The 24,690-nt window shown below is 55.1% G+C and overlaps 3 long non-coding RNA genes across 6 annotated transcripts; all 3 read left to right on the forward strand.

Moving 5' to 3' along the window:
- Positions 1-367: 367 nt before the first annotated feature.
- Positions 368-1,256, forward strand: LOC135408947 (uncharacterized). Its single transcript, XR_010427941.1, has 2 exons — positions 368-503; positions 925-1,256. It is a non-coding gene; the product is annotated as an uncharacterized LOC135408947 (long non-coding RNA).
- Positions 1,257-6,289: 5,033 nt separating this feature from the next.
- On the forward strand, positions 6,290-7,792 carry LOC135408950 (uncharacterized). Of its 2 annotated transcripts, XR_010427946.1 has the most exons (3): positions 6,290-6,430; positions 6,531-7,039; positions 7,461-7,792. It is a non-coding gene; the product is annotated as an uncharacterized LOC135408950 (long non-coding RNA). The 2 variants fall into 2 exon arrangements; XR_010427945.1 differs by having other exon boundaries at positions 6,531-7,792.
- A 2,298-nt stretch (positions 7,793-10,090) lies between these two features.
- LOC135408948 (uncharacterized) lies at positions 10,091-21,180 on the forward strand. Of its 3 annotated transcripts, XR_010427942.1 has the most exons (9): positions 10,091-10,195; positions 10,739-10,816; positions 10,925-11,019; positions 11,490-11,895; positions 16,386-16,487; positions 18,680-18,762; positions 19,214-19,285; positions 19,967-20,084; positions 20,545-21,180. It is a non-coding gene; the product is annotated as an uncharacterized LOC135408948 (long non-coding RNA). The 3 variants fall into 3 exon arrangements; XR_010427943.1 differs by lacking the exons at positions 10,091-10,195; positions 10,739-10,816; positions 10,925-11,019; positions 11,490-11,895; positions 18,680-18,762 and adding exons at positions 15,552-15,654; positions 16,199-16,277; XR_010427944.1 differs by lacking the exons at positions 10,091-10,195; positions 10,739-10,816; positions 10,925-11,019; ... (3 more) ...; positions 19,967-20,084; positions 20,545-21,180 and adding exons at positions 15,560-15,654; positions 16,199-16,277; positions 17,626-18,655.
- Positions 21,181-24,690: the final 3,510 nt, after the last annotated feature.

A 24,690-nucleotide genomic window follows, 5' to 3' on the forward strand; every position in this document is an offset into this window, starting at 1 on the left:
CCCTTCGGTTGCCACGTGTGTGCCGGACACCTCTGGCAGGACTAACCCTGTGGCTTTTATGTCCAACGTGCTGTGTGCCTGCAGGTAAGAAAAGCTGGGAGTGCAGTCCCTCTGCTTTGCTTGCTGTGTCTCTTGGGTAGTGATTTTGGAGGGGAATCCCAGAGCGATTTGGTTTGAAGGGGACCTTCAAAGGCCACCCTGTCTTCCGTGGGCAGGGACACCTTCCCCTCTCATCCCCGGTTGGATGCTGCAAGTCCCATCCAGCCTGGCCTGGAACACTTGCAGGGATCCAGGGGCAGCCTCAGCTTCCCTGTGCAGTGTGCATTTAATAGCTCTCCACTGTCATCATGAAAAATTTTGTCAGCACGTTTTGTTGGACGACGGTAAGCGGGACCTGGGTGAAAAGGACATTCTCTGAGGTGCTGGGAGAAGGAGGGCTCGTGCGGGCACCTCCAGAGACAGTGGGAACGGGAGCGTGCTGCAGAGAAGGAAAATTCCAGGGGGTGGGTGCCAAGGAATTTGTCCTTCCCTTGCTCTGTGCTCTGCACTTAGCAATGGGTCAAGTGCAGAAGTTTCCTGGGGACCCTGGAAAATGATGCCAGGTCTGCTAAGAAAAGTGGGGCCAAAGGAGCAGGACCTGGGTCTGCGAGCGTGGGAGAAACAAGGGCCGGGTCATCCTCTGCCTCCAGGAGGGAGGGCAGCAGGAAAGGCCACGGACTAAAGCACTGAAGTGCCGTTCCCCAGGGAGCCCCTGCCCAGCACTGAACTTGCTTGTGCACTTGCTGTCCCTTTGCCAGCGGAGCCGAAGCGTCGGGTGCGGGTGCCGGGGGGATGGAGCTGCCAAGGACAAACTGGGAGGGTGTTTGCGAAGGAAGGGGGTAGAAGGAGCTCTTGACGTGCTTTTTTTACTTCTTCATCCCACAGAATTGCCACGAGAGGAAATACTTCAGAGGGGCTTCCCTCCAGATAAGCCCTGAATGTGCCAGGAGGTTTCAGCCGGGAGAAAGGAGCTGTGGAAGAAAAGCAGCCTAAAAATAGCCAGCGGGGATCATCAGGTTTTCCAGCCAAGAAAAACCAGGAGGGAGATGAGGGAATCGGGTTCCAATTCCTAAAGATTTGGTGGGTGTAGGAATGATTTCTGTGTGTTTTCCAGTCCCTTTTGATTCCTGGGATGATTTTAAAATGATGGCTAAATTGGAGATGTTGTTTTTGAGAGGAAATGATGCCAAATAAATGCAAAGTTTGGGGTCAGTTTTTTGGATGATTTGGGTCAGTTTTTGGGGTCAGTTTTGGGTCATTGTTTGGGGTGATTTGGGTCAGTTTTGGGTCAGCTTTTGGAGTCAGTTTTGGGTCAGCTTTTGGGGTGATTTGGGTCGGTTTTGGGTCAATTTTTGGGGAGCACTGGGTGTTACTGGGGGTTGTTTGGGAGCACTGGGTGTTACTGGGGGTTGTTGGGGAGCACTGGGTGTTACTGGGGTGCACTGGGGAGCACTGGGTGTTACTGAGGGTTGTTGGGGAGCACTGGGTGTTACTGGGGAGCACTGGGAGAGCAAATGAAAAATAAAGAGAATAAAAAATAAACGAAATAAAAAAGGAAATATAAAAAACAAAAGAAAATTAAAAAAAAAAAGGCAAAAAACCTAAAAAGGAAATAAAATGAAAATGAAATAAAAGAGAAAAAAAAAAAAAAAAGAAACCCCTTCTTGGGCACCCCGTTTCCTCTCCTCTCCTCCCCCCCCCCCCGAACCGTAAATTGCGGGGTCATCACCCCAAAAATGTGAGAAGGGGACCCCAAAATGTGGGTGAGGGAACCCCAGGGAGCCGAAAAAGTGGAGGGGGAGCCGCAGTAAGAAAGCGAAGCCGGGCGGTCGGGCGGCGGAGCCGAGGTGGCGACGCTGGCGCATGCGCAGTCATTGGCAAGACGCCGGCGATGACGTCGTAAGTAAGGGCAGGCAGGCGCGGGACCGACGACGCATGCGCAGTGGCTCTCGTGCCGGTGCAGCGCTCCCTGCTCGAGTTAAGGGCCGGTTCCGGCGGCAGGGCGGGACTGGCGGTCTCCCGTCTCTCCCGGGGTGTGTGTGGGGGGAATAACATGAAGATTTTTTGGGGTGAAAGCGCAGAAATTAGCCAGGAGGGACGCTAATTTGGGTAAACTCGGTCACCGGAAGTAGAGAGGGACCGGAAGTCCTCCAAGCCCCGGCGCGGAAGTCCGCCAAGCCCACAGTAAAGATGGCGCCGCCAGGACCGGAACGACCACACTAAAGATGGCGGCCCCGGCCCGGAAGTCCGCCAAGCCCACAGTAAAGATGGCGCCGCCAGGACCGGAACGACCACACTAAAGATGGCGGCCCCGGCCCGGAAGTTCGCCCCGACGCCACACTCTAGATGGCGCCGCCAGGACCGGAACTTAGCCGAGGCCACACTAAAGATGGCGGTTGTCTGACCTCCGCCGCGACCCGGACCCCCGCCCCGCGCCCGCAGCGCCGTCTCGCCGCGCCGCTTCCCGCTGTGGGGACGGGGCGGGGCGCTCGGCGGCGCCGGGCGCGGGCGGCAGGTTCGTGGGCGGCGGCAGGCACCGGCGCCGGCAGCCCCCCTCGGCGCCGCGCGCGCGGCGCTCCGCCCGCCCGCCTCGTTCCGCTCCGCTCCCCTCCGCTCCCCTCCCGTCCCCGCTCCCCCCCCCCCCCCCGCTCCCCTCCGCTCCCGCTCCCGCCGTGCCCTGGAGATGCTGTCGGAGCTGCGCCGCCGCCTTCCCCCCCCCCCCCCCCCCCCCCCAGGAAGCGACCCACGGCGCCAGGGTAAGCTGGGCGCGGCCGCTCTTCTGCCTCTCCCGCGGCCATCGGCGACTGCAGGCAGGGGAAGCGACAGGCAAGTTTCTCGCCTCTGCGGAGAAACTTGCACCTGCGTGCCGCCGCAGGGCCGGGTTCGGATGTGCCCTGGCATTGCACACGCACCACAACCCCCGCGGGGAGGGTCTGCGCTGCCTCGGGGACCCTGTCTGCGCTGCCGGGAGAGAGAAATCCTTTGGGAAGCTGGGGTGGAAACAGTAACTCTGTGAACTGCTCAGCTTTTCCTAGGCAAGGGCAGGTTTTAGGGAGGAAAGGCCCGTACGCGCGAAAGGCGCCGCGGGTCTCGCCAAGGGGTGGGGGGGGCGCGCGGCTGCAGTGCCGCGCGCGGCTGCAACGCCGCTCCCGGCCGTGTCCGCCAGGCGGCGACTGTGAGGCAGGGCCCGGCGCTCGGGGGTGCTCTCGCAAGCGACGCCCCCGGGAAAGCGGCGGGGTTTGGGCACTGCCGGCCTTCCCCCGCAGTGCCCGGGCTGGCCCGGCGCCTGGCAAAACCTCTGAGGGAAAAGGCAAGCAACAACTGCGCTTCTTCTGCCGTTTCTTTAGCCAGGGACTGGAACACAGACAAAATCGAGGGGCTCTTTGACCTGGGCAGGCTCCGAGCATTTTTCAGCCTTCCCTAGCAGGGCATTCTCACCCTCTGAAAAGCTGAAAGGCTTTAACAGCTGGAGACGCGCCTGCAGCTGTGCGAATTAATGTAGTTTCTTTTAGGAAACGAAGGGGAAGTTTTCCTGTTGTGAGCTTAAATACCGAGTCTGCTCTGCTTTTTCCATCAGGTGACGAAGCTTATGGAAAAAAAGACCAAAGGCCTCGAGGTGAGTACATTCTACCGAGTTCTGCTTTTCTGGGATCGGTTTGGGAAAATCACGTGAAATTCTAAAAAGCTTCTCTCCGTGTTTTCTAGTTGTTTTTTCAGCCTTGGTCTAAGTTTCCTGTAGAAAAGGGCATAGAATTATTAGAACAGACAAACTAGGCTTTCTCGGGAGAGATGGAAGAAAAGTCTGCTGATTGCAGTTCTGCTTTTCTTGTCTTCCCTTCGACTGTCATTTTCTCTCCCCTGCTGTTCAAATAGGCAGCAATTAATTGCTCTGCTGAAGAGTTTGCTGTACTAAGTGTCTGTCAAATGGATGCCTTCAACTCAAGATAGCACCTGCTCCTTAGTTACAAAAAGTTCCTCACAGGAAATTTTCAGGCGTGCCCATAAATCTCCTCGCTGTTTGTTTGGGAGAACAGGGTTTTCTCGTCTGTAACAGAATAGTCATGGCATTTGCTATGGAATGCTGGTGGCAATCTAGTCAGAAGAGGACGCCGTGCTTCACTAATTTTCCCTTTTTGTTGTTGGGGGTGACTTCTTCCCAGGGATGTTATTCTTGACCCCCCGGGGCAAACGGAGGTGTTCACCTGGTCAGTGTCAGGAGCCATCCTACCTGAGGCCCTGGTAGGTAAGTGATTTTTGTGTGACTGGACGGTGAAGCTGTCTGTGTGCATGACCTGGCCAGTGCTCGGTGTACTCCTAATTAAAGTGTCTTTTACTCCGTGTTCCCAGGCTCCCTCTTTCCCTTCGGTTGCCACGTGTGTGCCGGACACCTCTGGCAGGACTAACCCTGTGGCTTTTATGTCCAACGTGCTGTGTGCCTGCAGGTAAGAAAAGCTGGGAGTGCAGTCCCTCTGCTTTGCTTGCTGTGTCTCTTGGGTAGTGATTTTGGAGGGGAATCCCAGAGCGATTTGGTTTGAAGGGGACCTTCAAAGGCCACCCTGTCTTCCGTGGGCAGGGACACCTTCCACTCTCATCCCCGGTTGGATGCTGCAAGTCCCATCCAGCCTGGCCTGGAACACTTGCAGGGATCCAGGGGCAGCCTCAGCTTCCCTGTGCAGTGTGCATTTAATAGCTCTCCACTGTCATCATGAAAAATTTTGTCAGCACGTTTTGTTGGACGATGGCAAGCAGGACCTGGGTGAAAATTGGGGTTCTCTGAGGTGCAGAGGGAAATAATTCTCCTTTGAAGTCCAGTGTTATTCAGTTTTGCACGAGTCTTGTCTGCCTTATGTTTGAATTGCTTTCTCTTCCAGGAAGTTTTAAATTAAACTTTTATTTTGTGTCTCCCCCCCCAGTATCCTGTCCAAGACCAAGCTACCTTTCCTCGTTGGAATGGACTGGCCGGGCTTTGGCAGTCTGGCCCCTCGAAAGACTAAAGTGACCTCTTCCAGCAGGGGAAGACTTTCTGGCAAGCGGTACCAGAAAGAACTGGAGTTTCTGGAGAATAAAAGCTGGAGGTGTGCCCCCGATAATCCTCGCCCCGGGTGGTGAGTGGTCTGACTTGCAGGGACCGGTGGCCTTGGCCAGGAGCGGTCCTGCCGGACTGTAATTTTAATTTCCTGCCTAGGCTGTAATTTTAATTTCCTTTGGATGCTTGGCAAAGCCCTTCTGGGGGAGCCCTAGTGCCTGGCATGAGCGGAGCGGGCTTCCAGGGAGGTATTCACCTGGTCAGCGTCAGGAACCATCCTCCCTGAAGCCTCGGTGAGTGTTTTTTGTGTGACTGGACAGTGAAGCTGTGTGCATGACCTGGCTAGTGCTCGGTGTAGTCCTAATTAAAGTGTCTTTTACTCTGTGTTCCCAGGCTCCCTCTTTCCCTTCGGTTGCCGTGGATGTGCCGGACACCTCTGGCAGGACTAACCCTGTGGCTTTTATGTCCAACGTGCTGTGTGCCTGCAGGTAAGAAAAGCTGGGAGTGCAGTCCCTCTGCTTTGCTTGCTGTGTCTCTTGGGTAGTGATTTTGGAGGGGAATCCCAGAGCGATTTGGTTTGAAGGGGACCTTCAAAGGCCACCCTGTCTTCCGTGGGCAGGGACACCTTCCACTCTCATCCCCGGTTGGATGCTGCAAGTCCCATCCAGCCTGGCCTGGAACACTTGCAGGGATCCAGGGGCAGCCTCAGCTTCCCTGTGCAGTGTGCATTTAATAGCTCTCCACTGTCATCATGAAAAATTTTGTCAGCACGTTTTGTTGGACGATGGCAAGCAGGACCTGGGTGAAAATTGGGGTTCTCTGAGGTGCAGAGGGAAATAATTCTCCTTTGAAGTCCAGTGTTATTCAGTTTTGCACGAGTCTTGTCTGCCTTATGTTTGAATTGCTTTCTCTTCCAGGAAGTTTTAAATTAAACTTTTATTTTGTGTCTCCCCCCCCAGTATCCTGTCCAAGACCAAGCTACCTTTCCTCGTTGGAATGGACTGGCCGGGCTTTGGCAGTCTGGCCCCTCGAAAGACTAAAGTGACCTCTTCCAGCAGGGGAAGACTTTCTGGCAAGCGGTACCAGAAAGAACTGGAGTTTCTGGAGAATAAAAGCTGGAGGTGTGCCCCCGATAATCCTCGCCCCGGGTGGTGAGTGGTCTGACTTGCAGGGAGCGGTGGCCTTGGCCAGGAGCGGTCCTGCCGGACTGTAATTTTAATTTCCTGCCCAGGCTGTAATTTTAATTTCCCTTGGATGCTTGGCAAAGCCCTTCTGGGGGAGCCCTAGTGCCTGGCATGAGCGGAGCGGGCTTCCAGGGAGGTATTCACCTGGTCAGCGTCAGGAACCATCCTCCCTGAAGCCTCGGTGAGTGTTTTTTGTGTGACTGGACAGTGAAGCTGTGTGAATGACCTGGCTAGTGCTCGGTGTAGTCCTAATTAAAGTGTCTTTTACTCTGTGTTCCCAGGCTCCCTCTTTCCCTTCGGTTGCCGTGGATGTGCCGGACACCTCTGGCAGGACTAACCCTGTGGCTTTTATGTCCAACGTGCTGTGTGCCTGCAGGTAAGAAAAGCTGGGAGTGCAGTCCCTCTGCTTTGCTTGCTGTGTCTCTTGGGTAGTGATTTTGGAGGGGAATCCCAGAGCGATTTGGTTTGAAGGGGACCTTCAAAGGCCACCCTGTCTTCCGTGGGCAGGGACACCTTCCCCTCTCATCCCCGGTTGCTCCAAGTCCCGTCCAGCCTGGCCTGGAACACTTGCAGGGATCCAGGGGCAGCCTCAGCTTCCCTGTGCAGTGTGCTCTAATATCTCTCCACTGGCATCCTGAAAAATGTTGTCAGCGTGTTTTGTTGGACGACGGTAAGCGGGACCTGGGTGAAAAGGACATTCTCTGAGGTGCTGGGAGAAGGAGGGCTCGTGCGGGCACCTCCAGAGACAGTGGGAACGGGAGCGTGCTGCAGAGAAGGAAAATTCCAGGGGGTGGGTGCCAAGGAATTTGTCCTTCCCTTGCTCTGTGCTCTGCACTTAGCAATGGGTCAAGTGCAGAAGTTTCCTGGGGACCCTGGAAAATGATGCCGGGTCTGCTAAGAAAAGTGGGGCCAAAGGAGCAGGACCTGGGTCTGCGAGCGTGGGAGAAACAAGGGCCGGGTCATCCTCTGCCTCCAGGAGGGAGGGCAGCAGGAAAGGCCACGGACTAAAGCACTGAAGTGCCGTTCCCCAGGGAGCCCCTGCCCAGCACTGAACTTGCTTGTGCACTTGCTGTCCCTTTCCCAGCGGAGCCGAAGCGTCGGGTGCGGGTGCCGGGGGGATGGAGCTGCCAAGGACAAACTGGGAGGGTGTTTGCGAAGGAAGGGGGTAGAAGGAGCTCTTGACGTGCTTTTTTTACTTCTTCATCCCACAGAATTGCCACGAGAGGAAATACTTCAGAGGGGCTTCCCTCCAGATAAGCCCTGAATGTGCCAGGAGGTTTCAGCCGGGAGAAAGGAGCTGTGGAAGAAAAGCAGCCTAAAAATAGCCAGCGGGGATCATCAGGTTTTCCAGCCAAGAAAAACCAGGAGGGAGATGAGGGAATCGGGTTCCAATTCCTAAAGATTTGGTGGGTGTAGGAATGATTTCTGTGTGTTTTCCAGTCCCTTTTGATTCCTGGGATGATTTTAAAATGATGGCTAAATTGGAGATGTTGTTTTTGAGAGGAAATGATGCCAAATAAATGCAAAGTTTGGGGTCAGTTTTTTGGATGATTTGGGTCAGTTTTTGGGGTCAGTTTTGGGTCATTGTTTGGGGTGATTTGGGTCAGTTTTGGGTCAGCTTTTGGAGTCAGTTTTGGGTCAGCTTTTGGGGTGATTTGGGTCGGTTTTGGGTCAATTTTTGGGGAGCACTGGGTGTTACTGGGGGTTGTTTGGGAGCACTGGGTGTTACTGGGGGTTGTTGGGGAGCACTGGGTGTTACTGGGGTGCACTGGGGAGCACTGGGTGTTACTGAGGGTTGTTGGGGAGCACTGGGTGTTACTGGGGAGCACTGGGAGAGCAAATGAAAAATAAAGAGAATAAAAAATAAACGAAATAAAAAAGGAAATATAAAAAACAAAAGAAAATTAAAAAAAAAAGGCAAAAAACCTAAAAAGGAAATAAAATGAAAATGAAATAAAAGAGAAAAAAAAAAAAAAAAGAAACCCCTTCTTGGGCACCCCGTTTCCTCTCCTCTCCTCCCCCCCCCCCCGAACCGTAAATTGCGGGGTCATCACCCCAAAAATGTGAGAAGGGGACCCCAAAATGTGGGTGAGGGAACCCCAGGGAGCCGAAAAAGTGGAGGGGGAGCCGCAGTAAGAAAGCGAAGCCGGGCGGTCGGGCGGCGGAGCCGAGGTGGCGACGCCGGCGCATGCGCAGTCATTGGCAAGACGCCGGCGATGACGTGGAAAGTAAGGGCAGGCAGGCGCGGGACCGACGACGCATGCGCAGTGGCTCTCGTGCCGGTGCAGCGCTCCCTGCTCGAGTTAAGGGCCGGTTCCGGCGGCAGGGCGGGACTGGCGGTCTCCCGTCTCTCCCGGGGTGTGTGTGGGGGGAATAACATGAAGATTTTTTGGGGTGAAAGCGCAGAAATTAGCCAGGAGGGACGCTAATTTGGGTAAACTCGGTCACCGGAAGTAGAGAGGGACCGGAAGTCCTCCAAGCCCCGGCGCGGAAGTCCGCCAAGCCCACAGTAAAGATGGCGCCGCCAGGACCGGAACGACCACACTAAAGATGGCGGCCCCTGCCCGGAAGTCCGCCAAGCCCACAGTAAAGATGGCGCCGCCAGGACCGGAACGACCACACTAAAGATGGCGGCCCCGGCCCGGAAGTTCGCCCCGACGCCACACTCTAGATGGCGCCGCCAGGACCGGAACTTAGCCGAGGCCACACTAAAGATGGCGGTTGTCTGACCTCCGCCGCGACCCGGACCCCCGCCCCGCGCCCGCAGCGCCGTCTCGCCGCGCCGCTTCCCGCTGTGGGGACGGGGCGGGGCGCTCGGCGGCGCCGGGCGCGGGCGGCAGGTTCGTGGGCGGCGGCAGGCACCGGCGCCGGCAGCCCCCCTCGGCGCCGCGCGCGCGGCGCTCCGCCCGCCCGCCTCGTTCCGCTCCGCTCCCCTCCGCTCCCCTCCCGTCCCCGCTCCCCCCCCCCCCCGCTCCCCTCCGCTCCCGCTCCCGCCGTGCCCTGGAGATGCTGTCGGAGCTGCGCCGCCGCCTTCCCCCCCCCCCCCCCCCCCCAGGAAGCGACCCACGGCGCCAGGGTAAGCTGGGCGCGGCCGCTCTTCTGCCTCTCCCGCGGCCATCGGCGACTGCAGGCAGGGGAAGCGACAGGCAAGTTTCTCGCCTCTGCGGAGAAACTTGCACCTGCGTGCCGCCGCAGGGCCGGGTTCGGATGTGCCCTGGCATTGCACACGCACCACAACCCCCGCGGGGAGGGTCTGCGCTGCCTCGGGGACCCTGTCTGCGCTGCCGGGAGAGAGAAATCCTTTGGGAAGCTGGGGTGGAAACAGTAACTCTGTGAACTGCTCAGCTTTTCCTAGGCAAGGGCAGGTTTTAGGGAGGAAAGGCCCGTACTCGCGAAAGGCGCCGCGGGTCTCGCCGAGGGGTGGGGGGGGGGGGGCGCGCGGCTGCAGCGCCGCGCGCGGCTGCAACGCCGCTCCCGGCCGTGTCCGCCAGGCGGCGACTGTGAGGCAGGGCCCGGCGCTCGGGGTGCTCTCGCAAGCCGACGCCCCGGGAAAGCGGCGGGGTTTGGGCACTGCCGGCCTTCCCCCGCAGTGCCCGGGCTGGCCCGGCGCCTGGCAAAACCTCTGAGGGAAAAGGCAAGCAACAACTGCGCTTCTTCTGCCCTTTCTTTAGCCAGGGACTGGAACACAGACAAAATCGAGGGGCTCTTTGACCTGGGCAGGCTCCGAGCATTTTTCAGCCTTCCCTAGCAGGGCATTCTCACCCTCTGAAAAGCTGAAAGGCTTTAACAGCTGGAGACGCGCCTGCAGCTGTGCGAATTAATGTAGTTTCTTTTAGGGGGGGGAAACGAAGGGGAAGTTTTCCTGTTGTGAGCTTAAATACCGAGTCTGCTCTGCTTTTTCCATCAGGTGACGAAGCTTATGGAAAAAAAGACCAAAGGCCTCGAGGTGAGTACATTCTACCGAGTTCTGCTTTTCTGGGATCGGTTTGGGAAAATCACGTGAAATTCTAAAAAGCTTCTCTCCGTGTTTTCTAGTTGTTTTTTCAGCCTTGGTCTAAGTTTCCTGTAGAAAAGGGCATAGAATTATTAGAACAGACAAACTAGGCTTTCTCGGGAGAGATGGAAGAAAAGTCTGCTGATTGCAGTTCTGCTTTTCTTGTCTTCCCTTCGACTGTCATTTTCTCTCCCCTGCTGTTCAAATAGGCAGCAATTAATTGCTCTGCTGAAGAGTTTGCTGTACTAAGTGTCTGTCAAATGGATGCCTTCAACTCAAGATAGCACCTGCTCCTTAGTTACAAAAAGTTCCTCACAGGAATTTTCAGGCGTGCCCATAAATCTCCTCGCTGTTTGTTTGGGAGAACAGGGTTTTCTCGTCTGTAACAGAATAGTCATGGCATTTGCTATGGAATGCTGGTGGCAATCTAGTCAGAAGAGGACGCCGTGCTTCACTAATTTTCCCTTTTTGTTGTTGGGGGTGACTTCTTCCCAGGGATGTTATTCTTGACCCCCGGGGCAAACGGAGGTGTTCACCTGGTCAGCGTCAGGAGCCATCCTACCTGAGGCCCTGGTAGGTAAGTGATTTTTGTGTGACTGGACGGTGAAGCTGTCTGTGTGCATGACCTGGCCAGTGCTCGGTGTACTCCTAATTAAAGTGTCTTTTACTCCGTGTTCCCAGGCTCCCTCTTTCCCTTCGGTTGCCACGTGTGTGCCGGACACCTCTGGCAGGACTAACCCTGTGGCTTTTATGTCCAACGTGCTGTGTGCCTGCAGGTAAGAAAAGCTGGGAGTGCAGTCCTCTGCTTTGCTTGCTGTGTCTCTTGGGTAGTGATTTTGGAGGGGAATCCCAGAGCGATTTGGTTTGAAGGGGACCTTCAAAGGCCACCCTGTCTTCCGTGGGCAGGGACACCTTCCACTCTCATCCCCGGTTGGATGCTGCAAGTCCCATCCAGCCTGGCCTGGAACACTTGCAGGGATCCAGGGGCAGCCTCAGCTTCCCTGTGCAGTGTGCATTTAATAGCTCTCCACTGTCATCATGAAAAATTTTGTCAGCACGTTTTGTTGGACGATGGCAAGCAGGACCTGGGTGAAAATTGGGGTTCTCTGAGGTGCAGAGGGAAATAATTCTCCTTTGAAGTCCAGTGTTATTCAGTTTTGCACGAGTCTTGTCTGCCTTATGTTTGAATTGCTTTCTCTTCCAGGAAGTTTTAAATTAAACTTTTATTTTGTGTCTCCCCCCCCAGTATCCTGTCCAAGACCAAGCTACCTTTCCTCGTTGGAATGGACTGGCCGGGCTTTGGCAGTCTGGCCCCTCGAAAGACTAAAGTGACCTCTTCCAGCAGGGAAGACTTTCTGGCAAGCGGGTACCAGAAAGAACTGGAGTTTCTGGAGAATAAAAGCTGGAGGTGTGCCCCCGATAATCCTCGCCCCGGGTGGTGAGTGGTCTGACTTGCAGGGACCGGTGGCCTTGGCCAGGAGCGGTCCTGCCGGACTGTAATTTTAATTTCCTGCCCAGGCTGTAATTTTAATTTCCCTTGGATGCTTGGCAAAGCCCTTCTGGGGGAGCCCTAGTGCCTGGCATGAGCGGAGCGGGCTTCCAGGGAGGTATTCACCTGGTCAGCGTCAGGAACCATCCTCCCTGAAGCCTCGGTGAGTGTTTTTTGTGTGACTGGACAGTGAAGCTGTGTGCATGACCTGGCTAGTGCTCGGTGTAGTCCTAATTAAAGTGTCTTTTACTCTGTGTTCCCAGGCTCCCTCTTTCCCTTCGGTTGCCGTGGATGTGCCGGACACCTCTGGCAGGACTAACCCTGTGGCTTTTATGTCCAACGTGCTGTGTGCCTGCAGGTAAGAAAAGCTGGGAGTGCAGTCCCTCTGCTTTGCTTGCTGTGTCTCTTGGGTAGTGATTTTGGAGGGGAATCCCAGAGCGATTTGGTTTGAAGGGGACCTTCAAAGGCCACCCTGTCTTCCGTGGGCAGGGACACCTTCCCCTCTCATCCCCGGTTGCTCCAAGTCCCGTCCAGCCTGGCCTGGAACACTTGCAGGGATCCAGGGGCAGGCTCAGCTTCCCTGTGCAGTGTGCTCTAATATCTCTCCACTGGCATCCTGAAAAATGTTGTCAGCGTGTTTTGTTGGACGACGGTAAGCGGGACCTGGGTGAAAAGGACATTCTCTGAGGTGCTGGGAGAAGGAGGGCTCGTGCGGGCACCTCCAGAGACAGTGGGAACGGGAGCGTGCTGCAGAGAAGGAAAATTCCAGGGGGTGGGTGCCAAGGAATTTGTCCTTCCCTTGCTCTGTGCTCTGCACTTAGCAATGGGTCAAGTGCAGAAGTTTCCTGGGGACCCTGGAAAATGATGCCGGGTCTGCTAAGAAAAGTGGGGCCAAAGGAGCAGGACCTGGGTCTGCGAGCGTGGGAGAAACAAGGGCCGGGTCATCCTCTGCCTCCAGGAGGGAGGGCAGCAGGAAAGGCCACGGACTAAAGCACTGAAGTGCCGTTCCCCAGGGAGCCCCTGCCCAGCACTGAACTTGCTTGTGCACTTGCTGTCCCTTTCCCAGCGGAGCCGAAGCGTCGGGTGCGGGTGCCGGGGGGATGGAGCTGCCAAGGACAAACTGGGAGGGTGTTTGCGAAGGAAGGGGGTAGAAGGAGCTCTTGACGTGCTTTTTTTACTTCTTCATCCCACAGAATTGCCACGAGAGGAAATACTTCAGAGGGGCTTCCCTCCAGATAAGCCCTGAATGTGCCAGGAGGTTTCAGCCGGGAGAAAGGAGCTGTGGAAGAAAAGCAGCCTAAAAATAGCCAGCGGGGATCATCAGGTTTTCCAGCCAAGAAAAACCAGGAGGGAGATGAGGGAATCGGGTTCCAATTCCTAAAGATTTGGTGGGTGTAGGAATGATTTCTGTGTGTTTTCCAGTCCCTTTTGATTCCTGGGATGATTTTAAAATGATGGCTAAATTGGAGATGTTGTTTTTGAGAGGAAATGATGCCAAATAAATGCAAAGTTTGGGGTCAGTTTTTTGGATGATTTGGGTCAGTTTTTGGGGTCAGTTTTGGGTCATTGTTTGGGGTGATTTGGGTCAGTTTTGGGTCAGCTTTTGGAGTCAGTTTTGGGTCAGCTTTTGGGGTGATTTGGGTCGGTTTTGGGTCAATTTTTGGGGAGCACTGGGTGTTACTGGGGGTTGTTTGGGAGCACTGGGTGTTACTGGGGGTTGTTGGGGAGCACTGGGTGTTACTGGGGTGCACTGGGGAGCACTGGGTGTTACTGAGGGTTGTTGGGGAGCACTGGGTGTTACTGGGGAGCACTGGGAGAGCAAATGAAAAATAAAGAGAATAAAAAATAAACGAAATAAAAAAGGAAATATAAAAAACAAAAGAAAATTAAAAAAAAAAAGGCAAAAAACCTAAAAAGGAAATAAAATGAAAATGAAATAAAAGAGAAAAAAAAAAAAAAAAGAAACCCCTTCTTGGGCACCCCGTTTCCTCTCCTCTCCTCCCCCCCCCCCCGAACCGTAAATTGCGGGGTCATCACCCCAAAAATGTGAGAAGGGGACCCCAAAATGTGGGTGAGGGAACCCCAGGGAGCCGAAAAAGTGGAGGGGGAGCCGCAGTAAGAAAGCGAAGCCGGGCGGTCGGGCGGCGGAGCCGAGGTGGCGACGCCGGCGCATGCGCAGTCATTGGCAAGACGCCGGCGATGACGTGGAAAGTAAGGGCAGGCAGGCGCGGGACCGACGACGCATGCGCAGTGGCTCTCGTGCCGGTGCAGCGCTCCCTGCTCGAGTTAAGGGCCGGTTCCGGCGGCAGGGCGGGACTGGCGGTCTCCCGTCTCTCCCGGGGTGTGTGTGGGGGGAATAACATGAAGATTTTTTGGGGTGAAAGCGCAGAAATTAGCCAGGAGGGACGCTAATTTGGGTAAACTCGGTCACCGGAAGTAGAGAGGGACCGGAAGTCCTCCAAGCCCCGGCGCGGAAGTCCGCCAAGCCCACAGTAAAGATGGCGCCGCCAGGACCGGAACGACCACACTAAAGATGGCGGCCCCTGCCCGGAAGTCCGCCAAGCCCACAGTAAAGATGGCGCCGCCAGGACCGGAACGACCACACTAAAGATGGCGGCCCCGGCCCGGAAGTTCGCCCCGACGCCACACTCTAGATGGCGCCGCCAGGACCGGAACTTAGCCGAGGCCACACTAAAGATGGCGGTTGTCTGACCTCCGCCGCGACCCGGACCCCCGCCCCGCGCCCGCAGCGCCGTCTCGCCGCGCCGCTTCCCGCTGTGGGGACGGGGCGGGGCGCTCGGCGGCGCCGGGCGCGGGCGGCAGGTTCGTGGGCGGCGGCAGGCACCGGCGCCGGCAGCCCCCCTCGGCGCCGCGCGCGCGGCGCTCCGCCCGCCCGCCTCGTTCCGCTCCGCTCCCCTCCGCTCCCCTCCCGTCCCCGCTCCCCCCCCCCCCCCGCTCCCCTCCGCTCCCGCTCCCGCCGTGCCCTGGAGATGCTGTCGGAGCTGCGCCGCCGCCTTCCCCCCCCCCCCCCCCCCAGGAAGCGACCCACGGCGCCAGGGTAAGCTGGGCGCGGCCGCTCTTCTGCCTCTCCCGCGGCCATCGGCGACTGCAGGCAGGGGAAGCGACAGGCAAGTTTCTCGCCTCTGCGGAGAAACTTGCACCTGCGTGCCGCCGCAGGGCCGGGTTCGGATGTGCCCTGGCATTGCACACGCACCACAACCCCCGCGGGGAGGGTCTGCGCTGCCTCGGGGACCCTGTCTGCGCTGCCGGGAGAGAGAAATCCTTTGGGAAGCTGGGGTGGAAACAGTAACTCTGTGAACTGCTCAGCTTTTCCTAGGCAAGGGCAGGTTTTAGGGAGGAAAGGCCCGTACTCGCGAAAGGCGCCGCGGGTCTCGCCGAGGGGTGGGGGGGGGGGGCGCGCGGCTGCAGCGCCGCGCGCGGCTGCAACGCCGCTCCCGGCCGTGTCCGCCAGGCGGCGACTGTGAGGCCCGGCCCGGCGCTCGGGGGCGCTCTCGCAAGCGACGCCCCCGGGAAAGCGGCGGGGTTTGGGCACTGCCGGCCTTCCCCCGCAGTGCCCGGGCTGGCCCGGCGCCTGGCAAAACCTCTGAGGGAAAAGGCAAGCAACAACTGCGCTTCTTCTGCCCTTTCTTTAGCCAGGGACTGGAACACAGACAAAATCGAGGGGCTCTTTGACCTGGGCAGGCTCCGAGCATTTTTCAGCCTTCCCTAGCAGGGCATTCTCACCCTCTGAAAAGCTGAAAGGCTTTAACAGCTGGAGACGCGCCTGCAGCTGTGCGAATTAATGTAGTTTCTTTTAGGAAACGAAGGGGAAGTTTTCCTGTTGTGAGCTTAAATACCGAGTCTGCTCTGCTTTTTCCATCAGGTGACGAAGCTTATGGAAAAAAAGACCAAAGGCCTCGAGGTGAGTACATTCTACCGAGTTCTGCTTTTCTGGGATCGGTTTGGGAAAATCACGTGAAATTCTAAAAAGCTTCTCTCCGTGTTTTCTAGTTGTTTTTTCAGCCTTGGTCTAAGTTTCCTGTAGAAAAGGGCATAGAATTATTAGAACAGACAAACTAGGCTTTCTCGGGAGAGATGGAAGAAAAGTCTGCTGATTGCAGTTCTGCTTTTCTTGTCTTCCCTTCGACTGTCATTTTCTCTCCCCTGCTGTTCAAATAGGCAGCAATTAATTGCTCTGCTGAAGAGTTTGCTGTACTAAGTGTCTGTCAAATGGATGCCTTCAACTCAAGATAGCACCTGCTCCTTAGTTACAAAAAGTTCCTCACAGGAAATTTTCAGGCGTGCCCATAAATCTCCTCGCTGTTTGTTTGGGAGAACAGGGTTTTCTCGTCTGTAACAGAATAGTCATGGCATTTGCTATGGAATGCTGGTGGCAATCTAGTCAGAAGAGGACGCCGTGCTTCACTAATTTTCCCTTTTTGTTGTTGGGGGTGACTTCTTCCCAGGGATGTTATTCTTGACCCCCCGGGGCAAACGGAGGTGTTCACCTGGTCAGCGTCAGGAGCCATCCTACCTGAGGCCCTGGTAGGTAAGTGATTTTTGTGTGACTGGACGGTGAAGCTGTCTGTGGGAATGACCTGGCTAGTGCTCGGTGTAGTCCTAATTAAGGTGTCTTTTACTCCGTGTTCCCAGGCTCCCTGTTTCCCTTCGGTCGCCGTGGGTGTGCCGGACGCCTCTGGCAGGACTAACCCTGTGGCTTTTATGTCCAGCGTGCTGTGCTGTGTGTGCCTGCAGGTAAGAAAAGCTGGGAGTGCAGTCCCTCTGCTTTGATTGCTGTGTCTCTTGGGTAGTGATTTTGGAAGCGGCGCCCGCGCAGAGCGAGGCGTTGGCCGGGCCGGCGCCTGAAGCGCTCGGGGCCGCCGGGCAGGGCAGTGCCCGGCTGGTGGGTGCCTCGCAGAGAGAAGAGCCTGGCCCTGGGAAGGCAGGAGCCTGGGCTCAAGCTGCTCTGGACCGCTGTGGGGATGGGTTTGAAGTTTTGGGATCGCTTGTTTCTGTCCCTACCTTCCCACTGAAAACAATAACTTAAGAAGTTCTCCTCTGGACTGGTCCAGAGAAATTGTGGAATCTCCATCCCTGGAGATGCTTAAAACACTTTTGCTCAGGCAAAGTTGTGAGCAACCTCTTCTGCCTAATCCCGCTTTTTGAGCAGGAGAGACTGGACTAGATGATCTCCAGAGGTATTGTCCAACCCCCACCATTCTGTCCTTCTGTAAAGGGGCTTTGCACTGCCCTTTTGAACTGTAATCTGTTGATGACCTGTGTTGAGGTCACACTGCAGCTTGTTACACTGCAGCTTGTCACACTGAATGGCAGCCTGAATAATTTAATATTGAACTGTGATTAATCACAAGATGAAAGCTCAGATAGGCTGGTAAGAGGCAGTGTTCTTTGCTGCAGCATTTCCCACCTGAGGTAATTTTCCTTGTTCTGAAAGTGTCAAGTACAGTTGGGCAATGTACTACATAGGAAGAAGGGAAAGAATCTCAAAAGCAAATAAATGAACAAAAAAACCCTTTATATTTGCTTGTGCAAGAAGAAGATTGTTCTTCCACTCAACCAGGTTTTGAGAGGACAAATTAATTGTTTCTCTGACAACAGTATACACTGGAGGCTGTTAATGATCCCATAGTCTGTGCTAAAGGTTTTAGCTGATTGTGTTTGTCATCAGCTTTTACTAAAGAAAAAGCAAGCCTTCTCGGCTGTGTGGATATTACAGGAACGAAATGATTCCATTCATGTAGATAATGATAACGGAGCCAAACCAAAAATATTGTAAGTGTCCTATGTGGAACAATATACAGAATTTCAAAAGGGATTGTAGTGGTCCCATATACAGAACTAACATACTTCCTGTTCCTTATTTGCTGATCAGGTCATGTTTATCTGCCTGTCAGGACTGTTGGAGCACTGGATGGAGAGCAGGTCATATGAAGAGGATTACGGAGTAAAAGGCAGCTTGTACTGAAGTGCAGGAAAGTATAAATATTTATATATATTGGCACAGTGCCTGGCCTTAATGCTTAAAATCCTTTGGAGAGCTGTCTGCATATTTACTGTATTAATGATCAAATGCAAGGCTGTGTTGGGAAAGGTCTTCCATTTGGAAGTCAGTAGTTGAGACTGTCTTGCCTATGAAAAAGAGGGAGAATTTTCGTTAGAGGATGTAGGATTCTGGCTGGTAATAGTCTTAATTCAAGGTATTTTTAGAGAATTGGTTTAATACAAGCAGAACAAATGGCCAGAAGTGTAATGAGAGACAAGTTGAAATTAGAAAGTAGATGTGCATTTTGAATGTATTGTCATAGCAACTGATTAAATTCTCCCTCTCTTGCTGTTCTGGGGACCTTTTAAATGTGCTTTGGCTAAATAAAAAGTCTTAGACTATTTCAGAGCCAAAAGGTCAGTTCTTGTTGTCTCTTTTGCACTTTAATTCTAGTACACTGATACTTGCTAACCACTTATAACCCTAGATGCAGAATGAGAACTTGGGTTATTAACAGTAAAGAAGTAAACAGCAGAAAGACTTGACCTTTCTTTTGAATTGCCCTACAGTGTTACAAAATACCAAACAAACCTCCTTCCCCAAAGAAACACCCCCCAAAATACCCCAACAACTCACCAAACACAAAATCACCGACAACCAAAAAGCAGAAGTAACAAACATGAACAGCAAGTGGAGGAAGAGTTTGAAAGCGGGCTGGACAGAAGCAGAAGTGTTACTGCCCACTCTTAGGCCACTGTGCTGATTAAATGGGTGTTGTTAGGTTTAGATTAGTAGTTCGTCGTTGTTGGGTTTTTCGGTGGTGTTGATTTTTTTTGTTGTCGTTGTGGGGGATTGTTTATTTGTTTGTTTTTATTTTGTTTTTTTTTCTGTATTAAAAATCTGGCTCAGTTACTCTCTAGTTCTGGTGTGTTCTCTTTTCCAGGTGGTTGGTGTTTCTGCAGTGTTTGGCACAGGACTGGGGGAGATTTTTACCCAGCTTTCTAAAGCTGTAGATGAATAGGAGAGGTAAGGGGATAACTTCTGGTCCGCGACCCAGTGACCACTTCCTGAAGGTCCTGATTCATGAGTCTGCTCCTTTGATTTGAAGGAGTGTACAGTTGCCATAGCCAAGGTAGCTTAGGGTGTCCAGTATCAGCATAAAAAGCAGCAGTAAAAAGGAACTATTCAGAGATGAATTTTTGTGCTGTTCCGTGAAAAAGTAAAAGCTATCTGTGCCAGCAAGTCTGTGAAGTAATTTTTTTCTTGTAGTTCCATACCAAGTTTTGAATTGTTGCTGTTTTAATGAAGTATGTTCATTGATTTTGCATCCATTGGTTTCAGAATCCAAATCTGGGGAAAAAAGTACTGTCTTTCTGAAATGTCTCTCAAACATGAAAGCCTAGAGAAAACTTTTTTTTGTGAGTAAAAAGAAGCCTCCAGGATGATCCTTATGCAATACAAATCATGTGTTTTTCAGACTGAATGCACTCCCTTTATTCACCTTTTCAGAGAGTATCGGCCAGAATACGAGCGCCTGAGAAAAATGCTGGTAAGTGTTTTTAGCTGTTTTACACCTGAACAGTGTATCTTGGGTCACTTTTGTGCACACAATTGCCTTTATGTTGAGAGGGTCTAACATTTCATTTACTAGTCGTACTCACTGTGGGAAAACTCCTGTCCTGAAGGAGTCCACCATTTGCCTTTTTTTTCCTAGATGTGGTGGAGCATATCTTTACAAAACTAAAGATTTTGTAAAACAGATGTTGCTCACTGGTTTAGTGCTAATATTTGAGCTAATTGTGTGAAAATGATTGGGAAATAAGATTGTGTCTTCCATTCAGATGGACAGAGAGTTCTTAAAAATAAATTTCCAAAGGGATTTGTTGAGACTATCCCTGTATCTTCCTGCACCAGTGAAGAGTACTAGTTTGACTTAGTAAGAAAGACTGAATCGCAGTGCCAAAATCAGTAGCTCTGCTCACCTTGAGTTCTGGCTGTCCAAAGGACAGTTCTCTGCAGGCACAGCTACACAGAGTTTGGCTTCCCGGCGCTGCTGAAAACGTCCTAGAATCCCACCTGACTGGAGGTTGCTTTCCATGCTTAGTCAGAAGTTCTGTGTAACCTGAGTTGAAATGTAAGACCTGCGTAGTGACTTCTGCTCTCTGACTGGGGGACAGGCTGCTGGGTTTGGGTGAGGTTTCTCTTCTCCTGATGTTTTAAATGTTCTCAGAATCCACATGTAAATCTTTGTCTACGGGAGAAAGCTCAAAATAAACAAAAGAGAGAGCAGCTGGAACACTTGTGGAAGGACATGGGCAGCGTGTGTGTGCAGGGCAGCACACTGGCAGGTACCTCCCCAGGAAGATAAAGGTTACTGCAGAAGTTTTCTGAAGAGTTTGCCTTGTGAAGTAGTACAGTGCTTCTTTGTCCTCACAGCAGAAATGTGAAAGCAGCTCCATGTTAGAGGAGCGGGGCTTTAGTTCCTGTGGGATTGGTCACACTTAGCTCTTCCTGTGTCAGTCACAGGTTTGGAAGAAACCCCGCTGTGTAGCTAAAGCAGTGGACCTACTAGAAATAATGAAATACTTTAGAAAAGGCGAAACAGTCAGATCAGAATATGAGAAAGCTCTGCTGTTGGCTGCACTGTTCCTTAGATGAGGCGAGTAGGTGCTGATGGAGTCTGTCCTGTGTCTGGGATCCACAAGCAGCTTTCTGTCCCCTTAGAACAGGTGTTCATTGCTGGGTTTCTGTGCAGATAGAAACCTTACCTTTAGCAGGCTGGTTTGTGTACAGCCTGTTCCCTTCAAGGACCTGATGCTTCTGCAATGGGTCCCTCTGAGCTAATACTAACACGAGGAACTCTCGATGAAGAGCAAGAAGAGAGGGAGAGTGACGCTGATGGCATTGACCACGAAGGTAAGGGAATGAGGTCTAAAAGCTGCCTCTCAAGAAATCCACTCTATATTTCATGTCCTGGATGGACTGTAAGGAGAGCCTAGAAAACAAGCAAACATTCAGTCACCTGACGTGTCGGAATCTGTAGCAGAAGCTCAGCTGCAATGGTCAGTGCAGGGATATCACTCTGTAACCTTTGTGAAAGTTCAATTGTAAATTTTCTATTCAAGTAATTAATAGGTGTATAACACACATAAACGAGAGAACTCGTTAGGCTTGGGGCATGCAGTGACCTCTGAACCTGATTGATGCACAGATGTGTCCATCATCTTTTTGGCCTTACAGTTTCTGCCCCTGGCTCTCTTCCCTTTTCCTGTGACTGTGGTCTTGGAGCAATCTTCTAAGTTGTTACAGTGTGATTTTTCTCTTCTATAGCTCACAGACTTAATCTTCATTCTTTCCCTGTTCCACTGATGGGTAGGATCACTTATTTCCTTTGCCCTGTAATGTAGCTGAAGATGGAATAGACTTTCTATGTTGCTTTGGCTATCCTGATTCTAGCTTTTTTTCAGAAACACAAGTAGAACAAGTACTGAAATAGCGCTGAACTTCAGCAGCAGCGGGGACTGCGCAGGAGAAGGAGGGTGGGCAGCGGGCCTGGGGCAGGCAGGGGGATGGGGGTGGGGGCGGGCACTTAAAAGATTTCGGCCAGGGAGCTGATCTCAGCCAGCACCCAGTCGGGGCAGTCTAAGTCCCCGTAGAAGCAGAACTGCTGCGTGGGGAGAGGCGGTCAGAGGCGCACTGCAGCTCTGCGTCCTCCCCGCTCCCCGCCGCCGACTCCCGGCCCACCACGTCGCCGCTGCTCCCCGGTCCCCCATGCCGCACAGTCCGCCTTCGCGATCCGGAACCGCCCCGTGTGCCGGTGGGGGGCTCCCCGAGGGGCTCTGCAGGGGCCTTGGGGCCGGGACCCCGGGGGTGCAGCCCGACCAAGGGGCGGGGCAGGGGACGGGGTCCCGGGAGCGGGACCCGGGACGGCCACGGACCCGCGGGAAGGGCGCCTCCGACACGGCCCTAGTCCCTCCTCCTGACCACCCGAGCACCTCCCGCCACCCCGCGGGCTCCAAGCCCCGCCAATCCGGGCCCGAGGCAGAGTCTGGCCCGCCAATCCCGGGCCGCCTTTCTCGGCGCCGTCCAATCACAGCCCGCCTTTTCAATCCGGCAGCGGTCCCCCAAGCTCTGCCCGCTCAGCCGCGGCGCGGCCCCTCCGAGCGGCACCGTCCCCCCGTTCCCCTCAGGCGCTGCTGGGACCACGGAAGGGCGGTGGGAGCTCCGCGGTCACGTCCCGTCCGGGAGCTCTCCCAGGAGAAGGAGAGGGAGGCGGGGAGCGGGCGGGAGGGGCTCCGGGAGCGGGGCCTGCGGGACCAGCGGGGTTCTCGGGAACGGGCGGGCGGGGATTGGCTGGGCTGGCACGAGGGGGGCGGGGCCGTGCGGGCCGCGGGCTATAAATAGCGGGGGGGGAAGCGGGGGGGGGCAGTTCGGCGGCGGAGGTGGAAGCGGCGCTGGAGCAGCGGGAGCCGGGACGAGATCGGCGGTGAGCTGGGGCGGGACTCCCGCGGCTGCCGCTCCCGACGTGCAGGTCCGATCCCGGCCCGCCACTCCCAGCCCGCTTTTCTCCGCTCCGTCCAATCGTAGCCTGCCCTTTCAATGGGGCCGCGGTCCCGTAAGCTGTGCCCGCTCAGCCGCGGCGCGGCGCCACCCCCCTTCCCCACGTTCCCCTCAGGCGCTGTAGGTGCCGGCGCCTTTGCTTTCGGAGCCGCGCCTGCGCTGCCGCAGCCCCCGACAGGCCCTGTTGGGACCAGGGAGGGCGGGTGGCACAGCTCCGCGCTCACGTCCCGTCTGGGAGTTCTTCCGGGAGGCGGGGAGGGGGCGGGAGCGGCAGCGGCCCTTTCAACGGGGCCGCGGTCGGGCAAGCTCTGCTCGCTCAGCCGCGGCGTGGAGCCGCCCCCCTCTCCACCTCGTCCCCCGCGTTCCCCTCAGGCGCCGGTCTCGGCGCCTTTGCTTCGGGATCCGGCGGAGCCGCGCCTGCGCTGCCGCGGTGCCCGCAGGCGCTGTTGAAAGGGCGGGTGGGAGGTCCGCGGTCCCGTCCCGTCCCGGAGTTCTCCCGGGAGAAGGGGAGGGAGGCGGGCAGCGGGCGGAAGCGGAGCAGCCCCTGGGAGCGGGGCCTGAGGGGACAGCGGGGTTCTTGGGGACGGGCAGGGCGGGAACGGGCAGGCGGGGATTGGCGGGGCCGGACGCTGCCGGACGCTGGGATTGGCTGGGCTGGCACGAGGGGGGCGGGGCCGTGCGGGCCGCGGGCTATAAACGGCGTGGGCGGGGGGCGCTGGGGGCAGTTCGGCGGCGGGGCTGGGGGCGGCGCTGGAGCTGCGGGAGCCGGCCCGGGATCGGCGCGGCCGCCGGGCCGAGGAGCGGCGGTGAGCCAGGGTGGGACCCTCGCGGCTGCCGCTCCAGGGAGTGGTGGGGAGCCATGGGGCAGCACCCCCTCGGCTGCCGATCCAGGGGGAGCCGGGGTCGGTCCCCCACAGCTGCCGAGGCAGGGCGGTGGGCAGGCGGTGTCCCGGGCAGCTGTGCCGGCCAGCTTTGGTCAGTGCTCAGTGGGGGAGCAGCCCATGCTCAGGGGTGCTCCCCCGAACCAGAAGGACTAGGATGCAGCCTCTCAGTGGGGCTGGTATTGAAAGTATTGTTACAAAGAAAAGTAATAAAAGATGTTTCATTCTATTATAATTTTATTTTACTTTTATTTTCATCTTTGACTACTTGATTGTTTATTCTATTGTTTTGTTGCTGTTCCCGTTGGGATGGGTGGGACAGCTCCTAGAGATATTTAAGTGAACGACAAAGACTGATTTGTGACCTTGTCAACAGCCCGGGCCTGCAGAGATACCCAGGAGCAGATTTAGGCAGAGGCAGCAGAAAGCTGAGAACGTGGAGCTCAGGCAGCAGAGCTGGTGGAGACATAAAGACGGTAGGACTGTGGGCAGAACAAGGGTGGGGCTGGATTAGGGAGCATGGACCTGGCATAAGTACTGCAGGGATGGAGCTGGGATAAAAATAGTCAGGCCTGGCCTGGAATGTGGGCTTGAGAGCTGGGGTGGAAAACTCAGACCTTTAAAAAAAGAAAGATGCTAGGATTGGAACGTGCAGCAGCTTTACCGGGAGCTGACAGCAGAGCTGGCAGAGAAATAAAGGTTGTGGGTCTGGGTATGGGATAGGGAGAGTGGTGCTCGGAAAGGGACTGTTGAGCAGGGATAGGGACTGTGGCACTGCAGTAGAAATCACTGTAGGATTGAGACAGGGACTGGCACCGTCGCTCAAACATCTGTGTGTCTGTGGAATAGGGATTGATGGGCAGGAACATGGACTGGGGGGGAAGAGCTGAAATCAGTCTAGGGCAAAGATCTGGCCTTTGGAGTTGGGATCGGGTTTGTGGGGTTGGAGGAGTACCTGGGGGACTGGGATTGGGAATGTGAAGTTGGAGCTGGAAAGTCGCAGAGCTGGAGCCAAGCTGAAGATCCTGCAGTGAGAACCTGGAGCAGCTTCCCGTGGCAGCGCTGGCAAGATGCAGAGCTACTGCTGAGAGAGCAGAGCTGGCAGTGCAATAAAGCTTGTGGGTCTCGAGCTGAAATCACTGAGGGGCTGGGGTAGGGACAGGGTTTGGGCTTGGGACTGTAATACTTGGGGCAGTAATCAGAGCAATCACTGTGAGATAGGGCCTGTGGCAACGTCGCTGCAATGGCTGTGTGTCTGATATAGGGATTGATGGGTGGGAACGTGGATTGGGTGGGTAGAGCTGAAGTCAGTATAGGGCTGGGCTTGTGATTTTTGAATTGGGATCGGGTTTGTGGGGCTGGAGGAGCACCTGGGGGACTAGGACTGGGAGTGTGAGGGTGGAGCTGGAAAGTCACAGAGCTGGAACCAAGCTGAAGATCCTGCAGTGAGAACCTGGAGCAGCTTCCTGAGGCGGCGCTGGCAAGATGCAGAGCTACTGCTGAGAGAGCAGAG

This window comes from Pseudopipra pipra, unplaced genomic scaffold, assembly GCF_036250125.1.
Source record: "Pseudopipra pipra isolate bDixPip1 unplaced genomic scaffold, bDixPip1.hap1 HAP1_SCAFFOLD_90, whole genome shotgun sequence".
In the NCBI taxonomy this organism is placed as follows: domain Eukaryota; kingdom Metazoa; phylum Chordata; class Aves; order Passeriformes; family Pipridae; genus Pseudopipra; species Pseudopipra pipra.